Raw genomic sequence first — 12,056 nt, 5'->3', positions numbered from 1 at the left:
GCATGAATACATTTTCTTTAAATAGATGCTCAGTAAATGTTAATGAAAACAGCAAAACTTGAAATGAGGCTGACACAGGCAAGAGTTAATGCACAGCACTGTATTTTTGGATAAATTTTGTTTAAAGAATGCGTGGTTTGATTCCTTTCTGTTTATTCTAACATTCAAACCAAGTGGAACTCCAGGGAATTATTAGAGAGACAAATTAAAACAACAGATGGACTTGCAGTTGCGTGCATAAGGACATCCTTTCAAAAAGCATCCTGACAATTTCAGATATTCCAAGTTATTCTATTTAATTTCAAATGAAGAATGTTTCTTTTTCTTCAGAGCTGTCAATCTCAACAAGCCCATAAGAAGATGATTTAAAAACATCATGAAATATATTTTCTACTTGTCTTTTTTGAAGTATATTGACAATCGGCTTATAAAATAGGTAGAAAAATGCATTCCATTTTTTAACGGATGCAAAACATGAGCACTCAGATCTTTCAAACCCAGCAGACTGCAATGCTTGCACAAAAATTATTTCTCTGCAGTCAAGTATATTGACATGGTCTTTGAAGAAAAGATATCAAATTTTCCAGTGGTTTGTCTACTCTTAGAACTAGTAAAAGTTTTCTTGAGAGTGGACGTTAATCAGATCAAACCTACCTGAATGTCTGTAACCCAGGCAGCTGGCACAGTATTGGATTTGCCTGATTGCAATGTTGAAAGATAATGAAATAATTCGTGAATTGCAGGGCAACAGAACTGTTATTGCTATGCCCTTTGATTTTTTGGCCTTCTGCCACTTTCTTTCAGCTGTCACTATTAATCAAGGGAGAAGAACAGAGAGGGAAACAGAATCTTTACTAGCTCGTCCTCAGTAACATGACTTAAAGGGATGTACATGCAGGTTTTGAAGCTTCAAGACAGGGCTGTTTAAATACCATGCAGTTTGTACAAAATAGACAAATTAAACCCACAAGTGCCACAGAATAGCTGTCTGTAGCAGGGAGTATGCTTGGCCCCCTCTGTGATGGGCACAGTACAAGGATTTAGACAAATAGGGAAGTGGTGCTAACGAGTCCCTGACACTGACAAAGGGCACGTCAGAGCAGGCACAGACTTTCCATATGTGTCGGCTGGATGGGAGCTAGTCAGTGTCTGGCAAATACATAGTTGCAGGAATCATTGTCTCTGCTAAATGTCCCTTTTTGTTAACAAGTCTGTGCCACAGCTGGACCAAACCTGGCTTGCATTGCAGTGTCATGGACCATGAATGCTTTCAAATTTGTCTGGGTGGCTTCTTACACCTCTGCCCACAGTAAATACCTCTATTACACACTGAGGATTTCCTTAATTAGTCCTTTAAACAGAGTTGAACTTCACATGAACTATACCCATTTTTTCAGATAGGTCTTCCACTTAGGTATGGATAGATATGACCTTTGTGTTTGCGAGCAAATACAGAAAATGTAACAGGCTGGCTTTCCTGTGTTTTAGTAAAGTCCTGGGATGGAAGTTTGCAGCTTCATAAATGGTATTGCAGCAGTGGGATTTCAGATATATTGGGTCTTTATGACCAATAAATGAATTCCCCTTTTTTGAGCCTCCCCAGAACCTCTCTGAGAAGTTTGCTCATGTTCATTAATACCACAGCTTTCCTAAGAGTTTTCTACAAAGGCAGCAAATCTCAGAACTGCAGAATGACTGAGCGTGTGGGAATGGAGGAAAGAAACAATTTTCTTTCTTTTGTTTCATCTTATTTTGCATTAATACCTTGCAATCAGACATGAAGGATGAGTTTGAAAACAATGATTTATTCATAAAAATTTTCTTATTAGAACTTATGTGGGTCTACGTTTGCTTTATAAACAATCACTTTAAAATGCTGCATTTGGTTACTGAAATCATATCTGCTACTTCCCAAGTTTGAATGTTTTCTTTTTCAAAACAAGTAAATTTTTTAGAAACACAATGAAAAAATTTTATTAAAAAATGCAAATGGAGTGTGAACAAAGCTGTATTTTGCTATTAATAGATGCTCCCTCAATTCCTGTTTTAAATGCCTTTTCATGAGGTATTAGCACTCTGTAACAAGAAAACATGCCAATGTCCTTTAAGAAGTAAATCTTAAATAAGACTTCAAAAATCAGCTGACATATCCAAAAGTGGGTACCATTTACAATAACACTTAGTATTTATAGTTACTTTTAATCTAATGAGCAAGAGGTGTTTTATTTTTGTAGAGGTGTTTTGTTTATTGTAGATTTTTACAGCCTGATGGCAGCTTAACTAATTTAGCTTGCAGACCTAATGCATTGACCCATTCACAAAATGCTTTTCTGGGATTTATATCCATTGCAATTAGGAAAAAAAGGAAATTATTACTAATTTAGTTATTCCTTCTCAACACTGAAGTAACTGAACAACTTGCATGTACCCAGTTAGCTTTAAGAGCTTAAGAAAACGTCTGCAAGCAGAAGTGTTTTACTTTGCACTTTATATCATACCAAAAAGCAACATAGTTAACAACATTTTGAGTCTTCTCTTCTTACATTCCAGTGAATCAAGTGAAATCACCCTTTTACCTTTCAATGTTGCATAATGATTTTTTAATGTTTTGCTTGTACTTATATAGCTTCCCCCCTGGAGTAATACCAGCATTGTCATCTGTTTTCTTTGGATTATGAGTACAGAGGAAGACTTGGGGTGTCTCAGGTCTCCTTGAGATTTTATATCTCTATAAAATGATGTTCTTCTTTTATAATTTCATGAAGTTTTTCCTAAGTTAAAACCAAAGCTTGTAAAGAATTCATTTCAAGTAGTGGTCTTTGTGTAATTGAAAGGCTCCTACAGATTTCAGTAGGTTTTTGCATTGGTCCCTTTGTATCAATATCCTTTCAGAATTACTTTTTGAATTAAATCCAGTTTGAAGTTGACTGCATACCCATTCCAGCAATGCTGAAAAAACCAACCAAATCTCACTCTCTCATTAAGCTTCTGGAAGTTTTCTATTAATGGGATCATGATTAGACACCTTGAATGTGAAAAAAATTTTGCAGGCTTTGATTAGGTGTTTTTTGGGTCATGTAGACAGCTTTTCAAGATTTTTTTAAATGTGCCAAATAGCAGATATTTCTTGACTAGCCTATCCTGTTTGAGAGAAGAACTTAAGCTTTTTGTTCCTGAGAAATTTTGTTCCTGAGAAATTTTCAGGTCATACTGAATTAAACTTTACTTGACAAATGGTTGATCATCTCCAGTTCCAGGTCTCCTCTGACACAAATAGGTTTTCAGATCTGTAGATCAGAGAATGAAAGCCTTATCCCACACTTTTACCAAAATAGTCAGTAGATTAGTGGTATGGACTATGCAAAGGTAACAAACAAAATTAGTAAATTTAGAAAACACCTTGTTGTTTGGAATAAATACACTCACTGAGGACTGCACTTGTGAATGAGGAATGTTGAGCCCTCCTTTCCAAGGATGGCAGAACAGTCAGGAGTGATTACGAAGGCATTCTAGAAAGCTTTCTTTCCCTCTGTACTGAGAGGAGCCAAGGAGAGAGATGAAAGTCTAGTCTGAAATTAATATTTTCAGCTCTGATCACAACAGCTGAAAACTGCCTGTAAATTTCATTTTGATAGTTGGGTCTCTATCTCAGCAACAAAGAGTAGCATTTGAACAGAAAGTCATAGGCATATCACTTCTAGTAAGGAAGGTATAGGAAAAAATTCTTGAAGGAAAGGAAGTAAGCAGGACTCAACCATTCATTGAAGACCAGAATTCTTGAAATTAGAGAATTTACGCTGTGAAGGACCATAAAGAAATATTAGTGAGAGAACCAAAGCTGGATTTCATTTTGGACTTTGCAAGTTTAGTTGTAGCAACAGAGTGTAACTTACCACTTGAGAAAGAAAAGGAGACAAGGTTTCTGGACCTCTAAGCTGGGTTTTGCTTTGCAGTGTTCCTTCATGATAGACAGCAGGATGCAGGCTCAAAGGTTCATGGTTTTACAAAGCAAGGACAATGCACAGTACTCCCACTGTAGTCAGTGATCACAAGTACATTTAACACAGTACATGCTCTCCAATTCTCTCTCCTCATTATAGCATTTCAGCAATTTTCTAAGGTGTAAAGATGTGCAGAATGAATTGCTGATTTATTTTTAAGACCTTAAAGCAGAGTCAACAAAGTGCAAAAGTAACTGGATTCAAGCACAAACACTGATAGCTTAAAAAGATTGGTTTTGTAGTCCACATAGAATGCAGCAGCTGTTTCTAAAAAGGATGTGAGGGAAATGTTTCTTAATAGCATGAGAACATTTGGACTCAGTAGATATTTATTTCTATGAAAAATAAAAGTCTGTCAACAAATGCACAGCAACAGACTAGTCCGTATGCTGCCTTTTTTCTTTTTAAAGCATCTTTTGTGTATAACTTCTGTGTAAAATATACTTTGTGTAAAATATTATGAGTTTTTCACTGCAGAATGATTCTGCCATCGAGATAATAGCTGCAAGTTTTTCCTCATTTTTTTCTCTGCAGGGTCCAAACTACTCCAGAGCCTTGCATGTCAAGAGAGTATCTTTAGTGTGGGGTCTGAGCATGGACTAAGTCTCATTATTTTGCCAAGATACACACAATACAGCTAAAAAAGTATATAATAACTTAGGAAACCATTATAAGAAGTTTATGGTAGTCATAGAGTTGGACATTTCTAGGCCAGTATAAGACTTCTGCTGTCAAGAGTTCCCAAGCCCCTAGATGATGCTGTAGAGATTCACTCACTGCACTTGAACAGAGAATAAGTGAGAAAGTGAGAGTACTTTAGCCTATTTCTTTGCTAGCTTGGTTTCTTATCTGTTTTCTGAAAGCTGCTGGAAAGCAACGGAGATTTAGCTGCCAGGTCTAAACTGCAGGGGAGGAATTGGCAGTAGTAAAAGCAAAAAGATTCAGCAAATAAAAGATAATATAGATTGTCTCCTGTTGTGCCTGTTTTCAAATTACTGTGTTTAAATGAACTTCTTGTTCTGCAAGCTGTCTTTAGTCTCTCGCTTGCTGGCCTCCAATGACCTTTCTCTGATTTTCTTTTTCCTTTACAGTCTCATGACATTCAAACTTTTATCTGCCTCTCTGGTACTTTAAACATGGGCAGATTCCATGTATACTTTTAATCCTGTGGGAAGTCTGATCTCAATTTCTAGCTGTTTAGGCAATGAAATGCAGTGTAAGACACTGCCTTGTGTAGTAGATGACTGTATCAGTTTTTAACTTGTGAATATAAATATTTGTACACTGAAATTCTCACTCTGCCTCTTCCTTTCTCTGTCTGTGTAACTATTCATGGCAATAAAAATCAAAATCTCTTGTGTTAGAGGATGGAACCAATGTCAAAATCACGTCTCCCATCTTATTCAGTACTTGTATAAGGATTGTGAAAAATGCCTAGTCAGATTTAACAGGACAAATATTTATTCATCATCTTTATTTTTTGTTCAATAAACCTGCATAAAGAGACCATGTCTAAATTTTGATGGTCTTCCTTGGGACATTTTTCCTAGGTGCCTTTCTTGACAAACATTATTAAAGAGTAAAAAAATTGTATGGTAATATGAAACTGAAGAGAAGTGCTACAGAGCTTTGGTTTTTTTTTCTTTTTTTTTTTTTTTGAGATATTTGAGGGTTGTTTTGCACTACTTCATGAGTTTCAGGATAGCCTCTGAAGCTTTTTCTGAAGTCTGTGGAAGATGTTGAAGATTTGTCAGAGAGGTTTAAGACTCATATTAATGTTAAACATTCTGGGCTAAAACAGTGGATGGGAAAGACAAATATCTTTTGTGTTCTTACCATTGTCCTTCCCTTCCCAAACAGCTTTGGTGAATGGAACATCCTTGCCCCAAGAAGGAACGTTGCATCCAAGACCTCTCGGCTGCTTGTTCTTCCATGGCCAGGGCAGGCACAATGGGGCAGGAGTGCTTCAGAATGGAAACTGTGCCAACAGACAGAAGAGAAGGCTACAGCTGAAGCACGGTGATGGTGAAACTCCACTGCATTGCCTACAGGTAACAGCAACAGGAGGGTGCCAGCATGAGGGCTGTAGTCTTGAGGAATGGTAGTCAGCAGTGATAGTGTGAGCCTGGTGACCTAAATCATCCCAGGCTGATCAGCCCTTTGGCATGTGGGATTAAATGGAGGTCAGAAGTCTAGAGCAAGTAACTACTGAAAGGTTGCCTCATGTAAAGCAAAGGACCATGGGTCAAAAGCCTTGCACGTGAACTTCTTTGTCACCATGACATCTGTGAGGATTGAGAGTCCCTACTGTTAAAATCCATTTAATTGAGCCTAGATTCCTAGATTTGTAGCAGCATCTAAGGATCCTGTGTTTGATTAATTATGTTCATAATGATACCAGATTCATGACAGCTGCAAGCACAGAGAGTGCCTTGACTTTAACACTTTAACACCTACAGCAAAATATCAGATTGAATTTGATCTTCTTAAGTCTGATGTCTCAACATGCATCAGTGTTTATTCTCTTTTCCATTTCTGGTTGAACTGCTTGTGCCAGGAATTTCAACTGCACCACTGTATGTATGTGTAGTAATGAGTTCAGAGTCAACACTCAACACAAGTGTTTGGAATATGGGTTGTGTAGCTTCTCTTCCTCTCTTTTACTAGAGTGAGATGGACCTAATTAAACTGCCCTGTTCATCTGACTATGAAAAACTGTGAGAACCACATTTTGTGAAGCAACTTGAAGATGACAGGTGAAAGGCACCTTATTAATATTAAATGCAATTCTTTTATTAGAAATGTATACTTCTACTAGCAGAGAACATTGGCAAAGTTGAAAGAGAAAGTAAAACTAAGTATGAAAACTTAGGAATGTGGTCCTTCTCATTTTTAATACAAACCATCTCATATGTTTGAGAAGTTTTGAAATCTACTCTGGTTTTCATCTTTATTTCTAACTTGGTTCTTTCCTTCAGGGACATATATATTATTTCTTTCACCTCCTCTTTCTTAGTGCTTGTGGGTCTCACAATGCTTTTCATTCATTTCTTTTCCTGTCCCAGTATAAAGTGTGCAGGGAGGTGAAGAAAAGCATGCTTCTTACAAACTGCTAGTTAAATAAAGCCACTCTTAAAAACTAGAAGCAAAGCAAGTCCTGAAATGTCCCAGGAAAGAACTATAAAGAAAGAAATCTCATTCCTCTGAGTTCATTATTGCTGGTTTGTGGCTTCATTTTTATTCAGAAGACAGAAAAGATGATATCTAAAAATCGCATGGGCAATAGTATTCAGGTGACATTATTGCTGAGACTTGTTTTCTTTTGATACGTGTTTCCCATCATTTTTCTTCTTTATGCCTATTTTTCCATTCTCTCATGTAATCATACAATTCTTTTAAGTAATAAGGAACTACTGCAATTTCTTCCATTCCTTACACAGTTCTTTCTAAATATTTTCTGTCAATAGCAAAAGTGGGTGGTTCTACTTCATCAGACAGTCACCAAAAAAACTGAAAAATCACAGAATCATAGAATCATATAATCTGGAGAGAACACTCTAAGCTCATTGGGTCCAGCATTAACCCAGCACTGCTGTGTTCATCACTAAGTCACATTCCAACCCTGTGGTGTGTCCCAAACAAATCTAAGCATCTTCTAAACACCTTCAGGTTTGGTGAAACTTTTTCTACATAGAAAAATGCTTCATAGTGTGAGGGATGCTGATGACCAGCTTTTAGGAGGTATTTCCTCCTATTGGAGTTAGGAGATTAGAAAGCTCCTATCAGCAACCAATTAATTGGAAGACAACTTGCTACAGATACCCCAAGAAAGAACTGTATAGAAGAGAGATACAGAGCTGCACTACTTACCCCTTATTTGATATGTTGTAGCAGAAACCATTTTATAAATCTCATTGAGGGTCCACAGTTTCATGCAAACATAAAATTTAGAGACTTGTAAAAAATATGGTTTCAAAGGCTCAAGTACCTGAGGACAAAATAAATATTGTCCAACAGAGCCAAGCTACACAGACTCATGGGGTTTTTGCTGATTATTTTGGGATTTGTTGTTACCTGAGGAAATGCAAACTTCATAGGTAAAATGGCATCCCCAGTCATCAATGGTTGCTGATTTTTATCTGCCTTCTCTGGCAGAAAATTCAGTCTTTTCTCTATGACTTTTCTCTAAACTGTTGCAAGCAACTGATTTCTTTCCCTGAACCTTGCCCCCTCTCTCTCCCCATGCCCTCTGCGTTGCCATTGCTCTCCCCATTGATGGGAGATGTTGCAGTGCAGGTTTTGTTAGGGTGCCTTTTTCTGTATATTTTGTGTCTTTGTTAAGGAAATCCTTGCTCACCAAATGTATCCTGACTCCTTTGTCTCTGGTGAGTACATGCTGTTTAATCCAGGTATATACGGAATCCCAGATGCAATTTGAGGTCTTCCAACTCAGATGATGCAGCTGAGAAAATATGCAAGAATGCAACAGAATTTGTGGCTGTTTAGAATTAAACAGGAAAAATGTGGGATATTTTCTATATTTATGTCTTTTTTAAATGTTTCTTTGCTAATTTATACCACCCACTGGACAGCTTGTCTCTCTGCCATCTTTCCTGTTGCAAACAGGAACTATGTAACACTGGATGGTGGAACCCAACAATTCAGTGTTTTCAAGCATTCCAAATTCCCTGGGAAATTATATACATTTGAGTAATTTTTCTGTGCTTTACCGCATGCACAACACAGAAGTGTGACTGCAAGGTGAGGTTTTTGATATTTCATAGCATAATTCAATATTTCTTGGCCATTTCTTACTTTTATTAAAAGAACCAGCCCAGCATGGACCTGACACTCTTCAGGTGCCTATGAGTGGCTCTGACAAGAGCTTATCAGATATACCAAAGCTCACATCAGTAAAATCAGCAGGCTGTAATTATTCCTTTGCCCATCCTCAACACAACGACAGATAAAGCATCTTCTGGGCTCAGTCCTGTCAGTTAATTGCCAAGACACCTGGCTCCAGTCCCCAAGACACCTAAGCACATACTCATCTTGAAACAGTCACCTTTAACTTTGTCTTCAAAGAAAGACTGTGCGTATATAAGACCTTTGTTGATTCAATACCTAAAAAATACAGCATCTTTCAAGAAGTCCTCTGTGCCCTGTTTCATCTTCTGTCCTTTATCCTTTCCTCTTAGGCTGTCAATGCTTGAGGCAGCAATCATTTTTCATCCTCTCTGAGTGTGGGTCTAACATATAGTGACGGAGATTTTTATCTGAACTGATGCCTTTAATTGTCTTCAATAGCTGTGACTACAGTTCTGTGAGGAGAAAAGAGAGGGACCCTGCATTTCTTTTAAATAGTACTCATTATTATTCTTGGCTCTTTCTCTTGCTTTCCTTTATTCTTGTTAAGCATTCGATTTTCATCAGGCTTTCATATTTCAGGCTGCAACTCAGAAATCCCCTTGTGATATGTTAATATATGTATTTTTGTTTTGTTGTTTTCTTTCTTGTTGGGAATTTTTTAAAATTTATTTCAGTTTTCAGTAAGGAAATGTTCTTCACTTGGAAAAGTGGAGAAAGAGCATTTTCTCCAAGCCACTGAACTTTACTACTAGGAACATGAGTAATAACAAAGTCAGGAAAGCAAGCAGCAATGGATCACCTTGTGCCAAGCAAGGTAAGAATTTGATCAATCTGGTTGGCTTTATAACATGAAAGTAAATGAGGGAAATTTGTGTATTCACAATAAAGGAGAAGCTTGGTTCCTCTTCAAGTCCTTGTAATGGGTTGGTGTCTTTACACTACAGCACAATATTTTACTTTTGGATTTACAGCATCCGATTTTTCCCTACTGCCTTCAATGCCTCTGTTTAAATTTACTGGGCGAGATATACCTTGTTATTTTTCAACATTTTTGTAGTATTTACTCCCCCATTCGGAATATATTCTGTATTTTGGGCCCTTTATACATTCTCTCTTTCATCTCATTTGTCATTGGAACACTGTATTTTCCTACATGTTTTATTTAGGCAACCTGCAAACCTTAGGACACTGACATCATCTGAGGTTGTGAACAAGAAATGAAATCAAATTTATGTAGTGATTTTCATCTTGGTTTTTTTGATCTTGTTCAGTCACTTGATTGAGATTTTTGACCTTTCTTCTCTTAAGTCAGTTCTTACTTTCCTGAAGAGAATACAGCTGCTTGGACAGTGTTTTGTTTTTTCTTTATCAGAGAGTATATATGTAGCACATGGGTATAATGGTGTGGGACTACTGCTGTTTTTTAATTTTTAAATATCACATAATCTCATTTTACCTGTTTGTACTCATCTTTGCTCTCCTTCTAAGCTCCACTGACTATCCATGTCTTCCTGACATTTGGTCTCACATCTTAAGAATGCTTCTAGTATCCTCTCCTCCTTCAACATGAATCATCTTCCCTCTCCTCGTCTCCATCACCTTCAGAAGAGCCCTTCAGTGTTTGTATTGATTATAGCCAGGTTGAGTTTACATAAGACAGTCATTATCTAGCCAATGTTCAGCAGTTCTGTTAGTCTGAATTATCTCATTTTTGCTTATCAGTCATACATAAATAGTTATTCTTTAGAGAAATTTAAGAAGCAAACATCTATCTTTCATTTTTGAGAACACTCAATTATTTAGGAGATTATTGTAAAACAAGGAGCTAAATTCATGTTCTCTTGCCAGAAGTAATCACTGATTGTCCTTTCTTTTCTACTTTCTGTTCCACCTGTCTCCTTCATAACAGTCCCTTGTAGTTTATTTCCTGCATGTATCCTGACTCCTTAGAGATGCATTATGATGCATTTATCAAAATTCAGTCTGTCTCCTCACTTAAGGCAAGAACAAAAATCAGAACTTTGTACAGGCAGAAAGAAATCTCAGAGACTGGTGATCACCCAGAGAATCCATGCTGTTGAAGTAATGTCCCTTGGTACTCAGCTAGAGATGTGTGCTCTGTCCAGAAGTGCAATGTGATTGGGATGGGTGTAGTAGTCCTACTGTGTAACAGTATATTCATTTATTATGCAGTTAATTCTCTGCTATAAATGGGCATGTTTTATTATGAAAGTCTTAGCTAGGGCAGGTGAGCATCTCTCGCCCCTAAAGGCCATTAGACATGAAACATTAAAGGGTGGCTGTGCTGGCTCTATGATAAAGTGAAATGGGATAACGAGGCTACCTCACAATGAATAAAACCTTGCTCTCCACTGTATTAAAATGAAGGGTTTCATGTTTGATAAACGTATCAAATACCCACAGAGAGCTTGATGGATAATTGGCAAATCACGTCACCATTCAAGAGAAGGTCATCTCTTAAACTCTTGTGTCTCAGCTATTTTAACTCCAGCTCTGCTGTCATTTAAATACTTTGATATTCTCAGTGTTGGCAGCTGAATTTGTCTCATTTAATAGTCCTTTCCCTTACAGAGCATCAATGAGATGCAATCCCATGTGTGACTTCTCATACAGTGACTTCTCCATGGTTGGAGTTTAATTGAAGTAAAGAGAGACTGCAACAAGAGTAATGTTTCTTTTATTTAGAAAAGTGATATCAGCTCAGCATTAAAATGTTTGGAGTATTTGGGGGGCTGGTTTAAAATACTTTAGCATTTATTGCAAGAATATGCCAAACTATCAGATAGTCAATTTTTTCTTTAGCACTAAATTAATATGATTAATCATCTCCTACATAAAAATAGATGCAGACAAAGATTTCTCTCATATTAATTGCCATAAGCCTCTGTGGCTATTGAGGACTAATTTCACAGATATTAGAGAACAAATGCTGTATATACTGCAGTATCTAGATATGTAAATGCCAGATTTATTTTTTTAAATAACTTTCTTTTCATTACTATGGAGGACAATGATAGAGAATATAGTATTCAGAAAGTCACAAGTAAGTGAGAGTTGATTGCAAGAATTAGTTCTACAGCACAATAATTTAAACCAGCTCTGTAACTAACAGGGAAAAGACATTTTGTTAGTTTAGATGTATTTCTTTTAAGAAAAAAGAAAATT

The sequence above is a fragment of the Ammospiza nelsoni genome, chromosome 1 (assembly GCF_027579445.1).
Source record: "Ammospiza nelsoni isolate bAmmNel1 chromosome 1, bAmmNel1.pri, whole genome shotgun sequence".
Taxonomy (NCBI): Eukaryota; Metazoa; Chordata; class Aves; order Passeriformes; family Passerellidae; genus Ammospiza; species Ammospiza nelsoni.
Note: the sequence above shows the minus strand (reverse complement) of the source record.